At 40.6% G+C, this 13,165-nt stretch overlaps 1 protein-coding gene across 23 annotated transcripts in view; it reads right to left on the bottom strand.

The window, feature by feature from the left end:
- ZMAT1 (zinc finger matrin-type 1) overlaps window positions 1-12,918 on the bottom strand; it is a 146,953-nt gene extending 134,035 nt beyond the window's left edge. For 7 of the 23 annotated variants that reach the window (XM_081565624.1, XM_081565609.1, XM_081565611.1 and 4 more), the window contains exons 1-3: window positions 12,878-12,918; window positions 11,237-11,373; window positions 5,397-5,552 (exon numbers count right to left, since the gene is read on the bottom strand). The gene's annotated coding sequence lies outside the window, so the exon portion shown is untranslated. Of the gene's footprint in view, window positions 1-5,396; window positions 5,553-6,268; window positions 6,320-8,986; window positions 9,020-10,521; window positions 10,720-11,236; window positions 11,374-12,710 lie in introns of all 23 variants that reach the window. The other 16 variants (XR_014075813.1, XM_081565627.1, XM_081565630.1 and 13 more) reach the window with 10 other exon arrangements.
- Window positions 12,919-13,165: the final 247 nt, after the last annotated feature.

The following is a 13,165-nucleotide window of genomic DNA, read 5'->3' as shown; positions in this document are numbered from 1 at the left end:
GCACTTCTTTCACCCCCACGCCTGCCTCATCCCCCATGTGAGTAGAGGCTGAGTGGGGAACCTGGACTTTAACCCCCACCTGGCAGTAATAAGTACCCCCTCCCCCAAAATGGTGTCAGTGGAGGCCACCTAGGGGACAGCAAGGAGGTGTGCTTCCTCTCCCAGCCAGGGTAGTGTAGGGGGAGGCCTGGTGGGGAGTCTGAAATTCCACCTCTACCAAGCACTAATGAGGCACCCTTCCCCTCCCACTCTGCCCTCCAACTCTTGAGTCAGAGAAGAGTGGTGAATCTGGACTTTCATCCCACCTGCTATTATACAATGTTCCAAGTTTCATCCCTAACTGGTATGGTGTCACGAAAGACTTACTAAAACTGATTGTTTAAATAAGACACATAGACTTATAACATAATACCCTAAATATCCTGGATATAACCAAAACTCTTTTCTACCCCCAAAAAATTTAAAAAATCTTAATTGAGCGAATAAAGATAATCAACAGTCACAAATGTCAAGATAAAAGTAGATATTGGAATTTGCTAACATGAATTTTAAAGTAATCATCATAAAAATATTTCAAAAATGTTTAAATGAGTATATATAAACATGTTTGAGACAAATGAAAAAAAAAAGTCTCAGCAAAGAAATGGAAGATACACAGAAGAATCAAATGGAAATTTCAGAACTGAAGCATACTAAAACAGAAACTCAGTGTATGGATATAACAACAGAATGGAGAGGAAAGTTAACATGAAGGTAGAACAACAGCAATAACCCAATTTAACAACAGAGAAAAATAGACTAAAAGATATAGAACAATGCCTCAGGGACCTATGGGACTATAAACAAAAGATGATATTCATGTCATTTTTTTTCTTGGAAGGAGAGGAGAAAAAGTGCATGGGAAAAGAAGCATGTGAAGAAATAATGGCTAACAAAGTTCAAATTGAGCAAAAGACATAAATCTAGAGGTTCAATAAGCTGAGTGAACTCGCAAAAGAATTATTCCAAAGAAATCCAGGAAGACACACATCATGATCAAACTTCAGAAAGTTAAAGATAAATAAAAAAAAAAAACCCACCAAAAAGAGGTAAAAGCAGAGAGAGAGAAATGATGCATTACCTAGAGGGAAAAATAATTCAAATAACAGTAAGTTTCTCATCAGAAACCATGGAGTATAGAAGGAAGAGGCACAATGTTTTTCAAGTCCTGAAAGAAAAGAACTGTTAACCTAAAATCCTGTATCTGGTGGTTATGTTATCCTTCAGGAAAGGAATGGTATACAAAGACACTGTAAGATGAAGGAAAATGAAGAGAATTTATCACCAGCAGATGTAAACTAAAAGAATAGCTAAAGGGAGCTCTCAAAACAGAAAGGAATTGATAAGAGAAGTACTCTTGGAACACCATTAAGGAAGAAAAAAAATGGAAAGAACGAAGACATGAATAAACATAGTAGCTTTTCTTTCTCCTCTAGAAATTCCTAAAATTCTATTAAATGGTTGAAGCAAAAAGTATTACATTATGTGATGTGGCTCTCAATGAATGTAGAGAAATTACTGAAAACTATTCTACTACAAAGGGCTCCCCTGATGGCAGGGTGGTAAAGAATCCACCTGCTAATGCAGGTGATGCAGGTTCGATCCCTGGGTGAGGAAGATCCCTGGAGAAGGAAATGGCAAGTCATTCTAGTATTTTTGCCTGGGAAATCCCATGAGCAGAGTAGCCTGGTGAGCTACAGTCCATGGGGTCACAAAAGAGTCAGACCCGACTTAGCAACTAAACAACAACAACAAAAGGTGGATAAGTTGGGCATGCAGGTACTCATCATTGTTTGAACTACCTATTACCCATGTAGACATGAATCAGTGAATGAAGGCTCTGGGAGTTGGTGATGGACAGGGAGGCCTGGTGTGCTGCAGTCCATGGGGTCACAAGGGTCGGACACAACTGAGCGACTGAACTGAACTGAGGATAAGGGCACAAATATTCCCCAGATTCTAAATGATAATTAAGATCTGTACATTATCCCCATGAACATTCACTTATTTTGGAATCATGCTCTTTCCTTTGCCCTTATAAAATATATCTATTGGAATGCAATGCTTTTCAGATGTTTCAAATCTGTTCTAACACCACCAACTACATACTATAAATCCACTCTTTGGTTATTAAATGCTTCTGTTCCAACGTTAAGGGACTCAGGGCAGCCCAAGAATTCTACCCAGCACCTTCATTAATCCCTATCTTCAGTAAGTTGGCAGAGAGATGAACTGAGACAAAGAATGGGCATTAGAGGCCCACACGGTAAAACTACTGAAGCTCTCCAAAAAGGATCCAAAATGAATGGAGCCAACTGTGTATGAAAGAACGTGTATAAGACGACATGGTTGAAATCCAGAAACAAACCATTATACCGCAGGAGAAATCCTGTGCAGAGATTCCACTGAACAGAGTTTGAAAAGCTCAAGAAGTATGGATGATAGTACATTTAAGTATGCTGAACCCATATGTCTACAACAGCAGAGAGTCACCCAAGCATAAAGGGGGAGTGGTTTTGTCAAAAAAAGACAAATCTGTTTAGAGCAGGGGTCAGATCTTAACTCTGCAGAAATGATGAGTGCAAAAAAATACGTTTTTTGAAAAAGGCTAAACTTGTCAAAGCAGTGTGGTATGATATACATCACTGAGCTGATGAAAGGAGTTGAGACAACACAGGAGGAGAAAAGCCTGAATGAGCTCAGGGACAATGCAGAGCTGGAAGAAACCAGAACTTAGGGAGAGCTAACAGGTGGACAGAGTGTTCTGGTTAGGAATATGACTCCAGAAGGCAGGTAGGACCTCACTGGCAGATGGAGTCCATGGGATCTGGGGTCAGAGAGAAACTAAAGAGGGTGTATGGTTTTCCGATGGTGTAGGGGATATCTTAGTCCCTCCCCCTTGATGTCTGCTTCCTACTTTAAAGGAGGCTCAGGGAACTGAGCATTGGCTCAGCTTCCCAACTGTCAGTGGACCTGGTCCTTCCCTGCCCTGTAAACCAGTGACAGACATGCAGGGTACTTTACTACTTACCAATGTTGTACACCATTTCAGTGTATAAAGGGGCTGTGTAATGTCCCATGGAAGCAAATATGGTCCTTCCCCAATCAGTCCTACACCCGGATGGCCTCAGATCCATGGAGTGTCCCATCAGTTACCTCTCAGCCCTGTCTGCTCACCTGGCAGCCCCACTCTTCACTCCAGTCAGGATGGCCTCCCCATCCCCTCCTTTCCATCTAGCCCCCTTAGGTCCTGCCCACTATCCCAGGCCCAGCTCCTCTTTCAGGAGTTTCTGATGACTCCAGTGAGCCCTTCCTCCTCCTTGTAAATTATGGGGGTTCTACAGAGGTGACCCTAGAGAAAGAAATGGCAACCCACTCCAGTATTCTTGCCTGGGAAAGCCCATGGACAGAGGAGCCCGGCAGGCTACAGTCCACAGGGACCCAAAAGAGTCGGACATGACTTAGTGACTAAAAAACAACAGAGGTGAACACAACACCACAGGATCTAGAATGTGTGAAACCATAAACATGACCTCTGTATTTCCTGAGTCACTGGAGGTACGAATGGTGACACATGCTGCATAACACCTGTGTGCAGGCCACATGAGGGGAAGGAACTCGGCCTGGGTGGCTCAGGCTCCAGGACCCAGAAAGAGATCCTGATTCTTGCCCCGGTAACCCTCCCTGCCACCTCAGTCACCTCTTTCTAGAACTTCAAGTAGGTTCCAGACCCCTGGTCATGTGCATGTCTAATATGAGCACAGAGGGCAACAATAGAAGATGGGAAAAGCACTATTATTCACTGGAAAGGATGGAGATTTTTTTCCCAACTCAACTCCATTACACTGCAGATCACAGAGACAGTGCTGAAATTCCTATGTAATATAGTTAAGTGTGTGGTTCCTTTCCTGTGCTTATATCTCCAAATGCTCACTCAAATATAGTAATGCTATCGAGATTAAGAAACAACATCCCTGCTAAAGATCAGAAGTTAGGATAGGAAGGAAGCAAACGCTGGTGTTGTGGATGATGTGCCAAATACTGTGCTGGGATCTTGATGAAATTTTCCCCTTGAACTCATCACATCACTCCTTTGAGTGTACAGACCAGGAGACAGACAGACAGACAGACAGACACACACACACACATATATATACACACACACACATATATATGCATATACAGATGTGTGTATATGTGAGTGTGTGTATGCACACATGTTGTATATTAAATAAATTAGCAATCTGGAGGATAAAAACATTTGTGTGTGTGTGTGTATGTAGTGCCAGCATGCAGAAAAATATTATAATTTGTTTAGGTAAGTTCTCTTATGGAATAAAAGGATATAGCAATGCATGGGAATAATAACCATCCCTTTCTGGATAGTAATTATCTCTAGGAGAGAAGGAAGGGGATACAATCAGGGAGGGGTAAAATTTCTTCTTAATCTGGATGGATTTTATAACTCTATGCTTTTAATCTGAAATCCTTCATAAGTAGTAGCACTTTTAGGGGATACAGTTCTTTATCACAAATGTAATACATACTCCACTTAGCAAATGTTTAATATTTTGAGTTAAGTGCAGAGTTTAAAATTATCCATACCCAGCAATCCCATCATCACTGAACCTCACACTATGCTATTTCAACCCATTATTCTTCTCTGGGTGAACATAGGCAAATGTAATATATATGTATCATATACAAATTTCTTATAACTATTATCTTACTCTATATATAGTTCATTATCCTTTATTGTTGTTATTTTGGTTTTGCTTTTATCTTAATTCTTGTTTGGCATACTAGCACGTGGAGAAAGTATTGCGATTAAATGACAAGGTACAAGATAAGATTTTTTTTTTTTGCAAGATAAGATTTAACTATGATTTTTAATGAAGCCTTTACCAGTTGATCCAGCCCCAACTTTTAAACAATATATCTGATTGGAAATGTCATATCTGTAGTATACTAAATAATGTTACATGTCTGAGTCTGCTCATGAGCTTTCTATAGACTTCCTTTTATCTGTGTGTCAATCATTTTACCCAATAGTTATAAAATCACATTCTGTGGACTACTGTAATGCCAGGCAGTATAATCTTCACTCCTATCATTCACTCTTTGGATGGGTGTTAGGAATAATAACAATAATAATAATAATAAGCAATAATAAAAGACACCAATGATCATAGAACATATAATAAATTGCTAGCTTAAGATTATGCAACCAGAAAGTAACAGCTCCCAGTGTCAAATCTCAGTCCTTCTGACTTCAAAGCCCATGCCCCTAACCACTGTTTCTATACATAGTGCCCTTCTATATTAGGGCTGAGGTTAGCACAGGAGAAGGGACTCACCCAAGGTCCTGTGCTCAGTTGATAGGTCTGCCTACTGGGACATAGGTTTGATGATTCTCGTCTTCTGTCTAGCTGACCCATCCATTATTATTCCTTCTCTTCTGCACTCTTTCTTCTTCCTGGGGGTCAATAAGAAATTGCTCCACTCCAATCAAACTAGAAGGAAAATAAGCAGACAGGAAAACATGTGGGAAAAAAAGAAATGATGAGATGGGACCAAAGTTCACTTCTTACTGCTACAATTCCAGATACTGATTCAAATCTTCTGTTTTGTGGGACTGAGGAGACAGGATGGGCTGGGAGTAGTATATCTCAAGTCCTACTAAATGCCAGGCATTCTTGGGAGTTCTTTTGCCTTTTCTTCTTACAAGTTTAGAAATAGGCACCCTTAGTCCCATTTGACAGATGGCCAACCTCAGATTCAGAGGTATGTAAATTTTTCAGGGTCAAATGTCTACTATTTGACCTCTACACAGATCAACCAGCAGCCACCTGTTTAGATGACAGAATTCCAGGGCTTAGAGACTGATAGTGGAAAACTGGCCTGATGTGGAATCTGGGTTGTGTCATGCTCCCCATTGGACATGAAGATGATGGTGGGGATGAAATTATATTCCATGAGCCAAGATAGATTTTTAGAAACAGAAACAAATAGTTTCTGAAAAATAGATAACTAAATAAAAAGGGAGAGGATGTATACTTATTTGTGCTTCCTGCATTTACATCTCTTTTATTTATTAATGTTTATTGTCTACAGTGTACCAGGCCCTGTCAGTCCAATTCCACATCTGTATCCCACACCTTCCCTCTTGATTTCTAGACCTGCATAACTGGAAATGCGCACAGGGAACAAGATGGATGTTAGGGCCCACCTGAAACAGATTCCTTTCCAAGTGAGTGTAATCTTAGCTTCATCCTGAGTGCTGAAAATCAAACATGTAAACGTGAAATGGTGGAGTTGAGTGGGGAGAGTTTGCCACCTTAGGAAACTGAGGCATTTTATAATCCTCAAGTCTGTCCTTTTGCATAGGACTAAGGGGCTACTACCTTCTAACAGGATCTCACTCTCAGATAAAGAGTGAAGGATGCAGTGACCATTGTGTGATTTCAGTCTTGGTTCTCCTCATGGGCATGAACTAGAGTTTTGCTTTCTCTTTACTCCTTGGCTAGGTCTGGTGACAGACTTCAGAACTGGTTTTGTGTCTGTCTTATGCCTAGGTTGCTCAGTCGAGTCAGACTCTTTGCGACCCCACGGACTGTAGCCCATCAGGCTCCTCTGTCCATGGGATTCTCCAGGCAAGAATGCTGGAGTGGGTAGCTATTCCCTCCTCCAGGGGATCTTCCCGATAAAGGGACTGTACCCGGGTCTCCTGCATCTAACACTTATGCCTAGGAGGGTGGTCCCTTCCATTTAGCCATCTGAGTGGTTCATGTGACATGACATGGAGTTTATCCTTCAAGCAAGATCTTCTCTACCAGTAAGCAGGCCTGAACCAAGTTCCACAGGAGACAGAAAGGAGTAAAGACCAAGTTCTCAGATACAAGCAGAGAAATGGAACCCCATTCTAAACATTTAATTCTCCTGATTTAGTGGAACAGTTTTTGTAGACTTCTCACATGATAGACACCTCCCCTCAGCATTCCCCTTATGCTCAACACCTCAATATGAACTAAATTCTCTCCTCTATCTTGTGTCTATTAAAGTACACCCTCAGAGAAATTCTTCTATGACTTGGTAGTGGAGAAAAATTTGAATAATTATGACATAAATTCCAGAAGTAATAAGAGGAAACAGTGATATGTACAATTTGCTTTTTCATTAAAAACTGAATGCTTAAAAAACTCATAATCAAAGTAAAATGAAAAATTTTCAATTGGGAAAAATATTTGGAATTTAGATAACAAACAGTTATATTCCTAATACGTAGACATCTTATGAAAAAGTGAATGCAAAAGACAACAACAAAGAAAAAAAAGGGCAATAGATACAAGTAGGTATTTCCCTGAAAAAATGCAGATACAAGAATAAAAAAATCTGTAAACATACAAAAAATGCTCAATCTGGGGCAACAGATAAAAGTAGGTATTTCCCTGAAAAAATGCAGATACAAGAATAAAAAAATCTGTAAACATACAAAAAATGCTCAATCTAACTCATGATAAACAATGAAAAGAAAAATAATTATAATGAGATGCTGCTGCTGCTGCTGCTGCTAAGTCGCTTCAGTCATATCTGACTCTGTGCAACCCCAAAGACGCAAGCCCACCAGGCTCCTCCATCCATGGGATTTTCCAGGCAAGAGTACTGGAGTGGGTTGCCATTGCCTTCTCCACTATAATGAGATACTTTTTACCAATTAGATAGTCTGTGAAGAAATAGACATTCTTATGTATTGCTGGTGGTAATGTAAAATGGTAACTGCCTATAAAAAGGATTTGATGCAATCTAGTAAAATTACATAGGTAATCATTCTTGGAACCAATATCTGTCTTTTAAGAATTTATCTCCTCCAAAACAATGCAAAAATACAAAAAGTCATAGTAAGTACAAGGCCATTCCTCATAGAACAATCCATAACAACAGAAGATGAACAACAAGACAAATGTCCACTAATAAGGAGCTAGTTGAGTAATCTAAAGTACATCTATATCGGAGAGCACTATGCAGACATAAAAAGCAATGAGGATTCCCTCTCTAGAGTGTTATGGAGTGATCACCAGGATATATTGTTAAGTGAAGAAACCAAGGTGCAGGAAAAATGTATAGATCTGTTGCTGTCTAATATGGTAGTCACTAGCCACAACCAGCTAGATACATTTAATTTTTTAAAAAATTAATGACATTAAGAATTCAGTCATTCAGTTGTACTAGTCACATTTTAGGTGCTCAGCAGCCACTTGTTGCTAGCGGATTTAGTGTTAGTACAGGACATTTTCACTTCTGCAAAAATCTCTATTGGACAGTACTGGTGAAGAATGTGCCAGCTTTTACTATGGATGGGGAAAGAAACTAATATACATATTTCATTAGCTTGTATATTTAAAATATGGTAAAATAAAAACGGACAAAAATAATTACATATAAGCAGATGGAGGAGCAGCCCATGATGGAAGGCAATGATGTGTATTCTCTTAAAAATATAATACATATGATAAAAATGTGTACCTATAAAGGAACAGAAGAGCAGCCCAGGATGCAAGCCAATGATGTAGATTCTCTTAAACATAAGACCTATGTTTACTGGCTCCATGTGCTGAAAAGGTCAAGAAACAATGACCAACCCAGTAGCAATGTTCAATTCTCATCCCAGATGGAATTATCTGAAAACATTTCCCATTGAAAGGAACCAGACTTCCTTTCAGGTCTGGGTAGGGATTGTACCAGATGAGTCTAGACCAAGCTCTCATATCAAAAAGCACATCAGAAGACTCAAGTCAACCTGAAGGGGCCCCTACTGGACAAAGAGAACAATTTGAACATCAAAAAGATAAAGGACTACAATGGGTTAAACCACATCAAATATGTAAGCATCTGTGAGCTCAGAATGGCACTTAAAACAAACAAACAAACAAACAAACTTACTGCTCACCTTTGGTGGATCCCAGGGAAAGAACTCATTATTCTGAAAAGTGGGAATAATGCAAAAGAATTATACATACATTCCTCTTACCTTCCTGTGTGTACCAAATCTTACTAGAATTCTACCTAATAAATGCAGAAGAAAGTATAGAATTAAAATATCACTTTTCTGCAAACTTTAATGAAATGCAGATCTAGGAATGCTCTTCAGAGGCTGAAAAAAATATGCAATGAAAAGCAGATGAAAAATTTGAAAATGGATGGATCAGGCTGACAACATTTAAGACATGGTTATCAATATCAACAACCCAGGAGAGACAGCCAGACAAGATGAGCCCCCAGGTGTAACGTGATAGGAAGTACACCACCATATCTGAGGTACTCTTGCCAAAAAACCTGAATCTGATCAGGCCTTCAAATCTACTTCCAATTTAAAGGAAATAGGAGGGGACTAGCAGAACACAACACATAACACAAAATGGATACAATCAGCAAAATCCAGAAAGCAAACTCCACAGGACAAAAGTTTAGTTTGTTAAATAAACTGGAAGGTTAAAAAAAAGAGCGTAGACATTCTTTAGATAAAAAAAGACATTTCAGAGAAGTAAAAGTTAATATCACACAAGCTACTACCACAACGCACTAGAACAAGAATGAAAAAGATGGAAAATACCAAGCGTTGGTAAGGATGTGGAACAAATGGAACTCATAACCTGCTGTAGGGGAATATAGATTGGAGAAACTGCTTTGAAAAACTCATTGACAGTATCTACTGAACTGAACATACACAAACCCTTTGACTCAGAAATACATACTATGTTAGTATATTAGGTACATACTCAGGAAATGAAAAAAAAAAGTCCATTCAAGAAAGTTCACAGCCCTATTATTCAACAAATTTAAAAACTGCAAAATACTCAAATCTCCATAACAGATAAAAATATTGTGAAAAATCCACACAATGCATTTTGTTTTTATAACTATTCCATTTTTGTTTTTCTTAAAACTCTAGTACATAACAGAATTACTCCTGAAGCATAATTTCCACACAAAGAGATATGACCCTGCCTAACCTCAACCACCATGGACTGAGATAGTTCAAAAAAGGTCTTTTTTTCTTCTTCCTAAGTGTACTGGTTCAGAGTGTGGGCTCTAGAGAAAGAGTCCTGCCACTAGTTCTGCCACTTACAAACCGTGTGAGTTTGAATAATTTTATTTCACCCTATACTCAGTTGTCTCATCTGCAAAACAAGATTTTATAGTACTGATAGTAGAAGAAAAAAGTTTTTTTAAAAAATAATTGCCTTGTGTTTTGGTTTTTATAAGGATAAATGATCAAGAATCACATTATTTTAAAACTTCAACTGCAGAGACATTGGCAGAGAAGGCAATGGAACCCCACTCCAGTACTCTTGCTTGGAAAATACCATGGACAGAGGAGCCTGGTAGGCTGCAGTCCATGGGGTCGCAAAGAGTCGGACATGACTGAGTGATTTCATTTTCGCTTTTCACTTTCATGCATTGGAGAAGGAAATGGCAACCCACTCCAGTGTTCTTGCCTGGAGAATCCCAGGGAAGGCAGAGCCTGGTGGGCTGGCGTCTATGGGGTCGCACAGAGTCAGACACGACTGAAGCGACGCAGCAGCAGCAGCAGCAGCAGCAGCAACAGAGACATTGGAATACTGTCTTCTCTGTAAGCTTGGGAGAGTGAAAGTCTCTCAGTGTCTCTCAGTTTCCTTCTCTCTAAAATGGCAAAAGCAATCGTCGCGTATTTAAATAACTAAATTTCACTACAACCACTGTTGGATGACCTAACTTTGAGAACATCTCAAAAGCACTTGGAACAACTGATCTCAGGAAACACACCACCACTTCTGCATGTGGCCAAACATAAAGCCAAGGCCTTGTACAGACTCAGCAAACCTAGGGTGAGCCCAGGGATTTGCAATTTTAACAAGCATCACCTGACAATTTTGATGACGTGTTCCATGGACCACACTTAGAAAAATTCTGAGCTAAACAGCTAACATTTGTGTAGCATTAATCTGATGCCTACTATGCAGAGATCTATGATATCTGGTGTGTCTCTGTTACTGTTATTACTTGAAAGTGCACTGGTCCTTCCCTCCCACCTACAATCACAGATTGCTTTCCCACATGGGCTCATACCTAAACTCTACAACACTCCTGGGTGGTCAAAAGCACTGGGTATCGTTATCTTGTTGTATAGAAGACAACGGAGGGAAGGGTCATGACTTACCTGAAGTGTCCCAGTGATGGGACCCAATTTCTTCACTCTTGCTCCAGGAACCTGTCTAGCAGACTCAGTATCACACTTGGTTCTTCTCTACTGGATCTTGTTTCTGGGACTGAGTCCATACCTTCTCTGATGTTCCACTGTAAGGAAGAGTAAGAGGATAGGAAAGCACATGGAATATAGAGGAATGTGAAAGGATGGGAAAGCACATGAAATGCAGGGGAAGGGAGTGAGCATGTGTTTGTTTGCCTGTCCCCACTCAGTTCACTGAAAGCTGTGCAATGATGCTTTTCCTCTTCTCCAGTTCCATCACACAACCCTCTCCACACACAGCAGTGACACTGAGGCTCTCACATCATGGACATGTGCCCTTATCCCTGCTTGTGTTACGTGTCCAAGTATTCTCTCCAGTAGTCATGCTATTATGGTAATGTCATAGGCATCACATTGACAGAATGAAGGAGGTAATGTTGAAGTGCAGAAATATAATTTGGTGAGGGCCCACTAAACACTATACACTGTAGGTTGTAATTTTTGGACTTTTCCTCTTCAGATCCTCAAAGCAATTCTCTGAGGTGTGTGGCATCATTTCCTTTCTACAGACAGAGAGATTGTCAGGCTCTGACAGCAAAGTACATGATCAAAAAATGCTAGGGAGGTGTCAATGGACATAGAAGCCAACTTGAATGGGCTAACACTGGCCAATTCTGTGTCAATTTGAGTATCAAAATATATAAATATCAAATATAAATATATAAGTATCAAAATATAAAAGATAGTAACAGATGTAAAAAAAGTAATCCTTTGAGCAAAGTAGAAATCTGTAAGTCATACAAATATAAATACAGGAATAAATAAGGGAGGGGGAAAGCTCTAAACTGCACTCAAATGCCAACTAATAAATCTGGAAGGAATGAGGGAATTAGAAAAGCAAAACTTGACAACTACGGTAGTAAAAAATGACTCAGCCAAGAATCAAAAATGGATGATCTGTCTGCACTAAATGCCACAGCAGTCACTGAGCCACCATGGTTACCAAGCTGGCCAAGGAAAGCTGCGAAAAAGAAACAATAACCCAATTTGCTTCCTAAATATGTGCTAGGAGCAGAATACGACAGACATGCGCACACACACACATACACACACACACGCACGTGCTCTCTCCCTGTCTCACTACCTAGAAGTGAAGTGAAGTTAAAGTCGCTCAGTCATGTCCTACTCTTTGCGAACCCATGGATTTTTATACAGTTCATGGGATTCTCTAGGCCAGAATACTTAAGTGGGTAGCCTTTCCCTTCTCCAGGGGATCTTCCCAACCCAGGGATCGAACCCAGGTCTCCCGCATTGCAGGCGGATTCTTTACCAACTGAGCCACAAGGGAAGCTCACTACGTAAGACGTTGCCTTATCCTCCCTCGCCCCTGTTTTTAAAAGGAAAGTGGCTCCAGGACATCCCTGGAACACGACACCACACTCACTGGGGCCCGGAGGGACCCCAAGGGCCCATCTCTCTGCCTCACCGGACAGCCGGGGCACTGATTCCCAGAGCAGAAAAGGCAGGACTTGGATCCCTTTGTCTCCCCACACCCCAGGGCTGTTCAGCCCCGACCGCTGGGACCCACACCCTCAGCTGAGTCCCAAACACCTGAAGGCGGGACCTCCTCTTCTCAGACCACGTCTGTCTCTGTAGAAAAGTCGTCACGGTCGCCATTTTGACGTCAGGTTTCTATGGCAACCATGAGGCACAGGCTAACCCCTCACACCGGAAATACGTCTGCAGACTTCTCCACCCCAGGCTTTTCGCTTGAAACCAAAACGCGTTTACTCTTCACCCTGCCACGTAAGAAAGCATACAAATTAGAAGACCTGGACTGGGATCTGGGCTGCTGCTGCTGCTAAGTCGCTTCAGTCGTGTCCGACTCTGTGCGACCAC

This window comes from Giraffa tippelskirchi, chromosome X, assembly GCF_054371585.1.
Source record: "Giraffa tippelskirchi isolate mGirTip1 chromosome X, T2T-mGirTip1v1.2.pri, whole genome shotgun sequence".
Lineage (NCBI taxonomy): Eukaryota > Metazoa > Chordata > Mammalia > Artiodactyla > Giraffidae > Giraffa > Giraffa tippelskirchi.
Note: the sequence above shows the minus strand (reverse complement) of the source record. Positions and strands in the feature narration are given on the sequence as shown.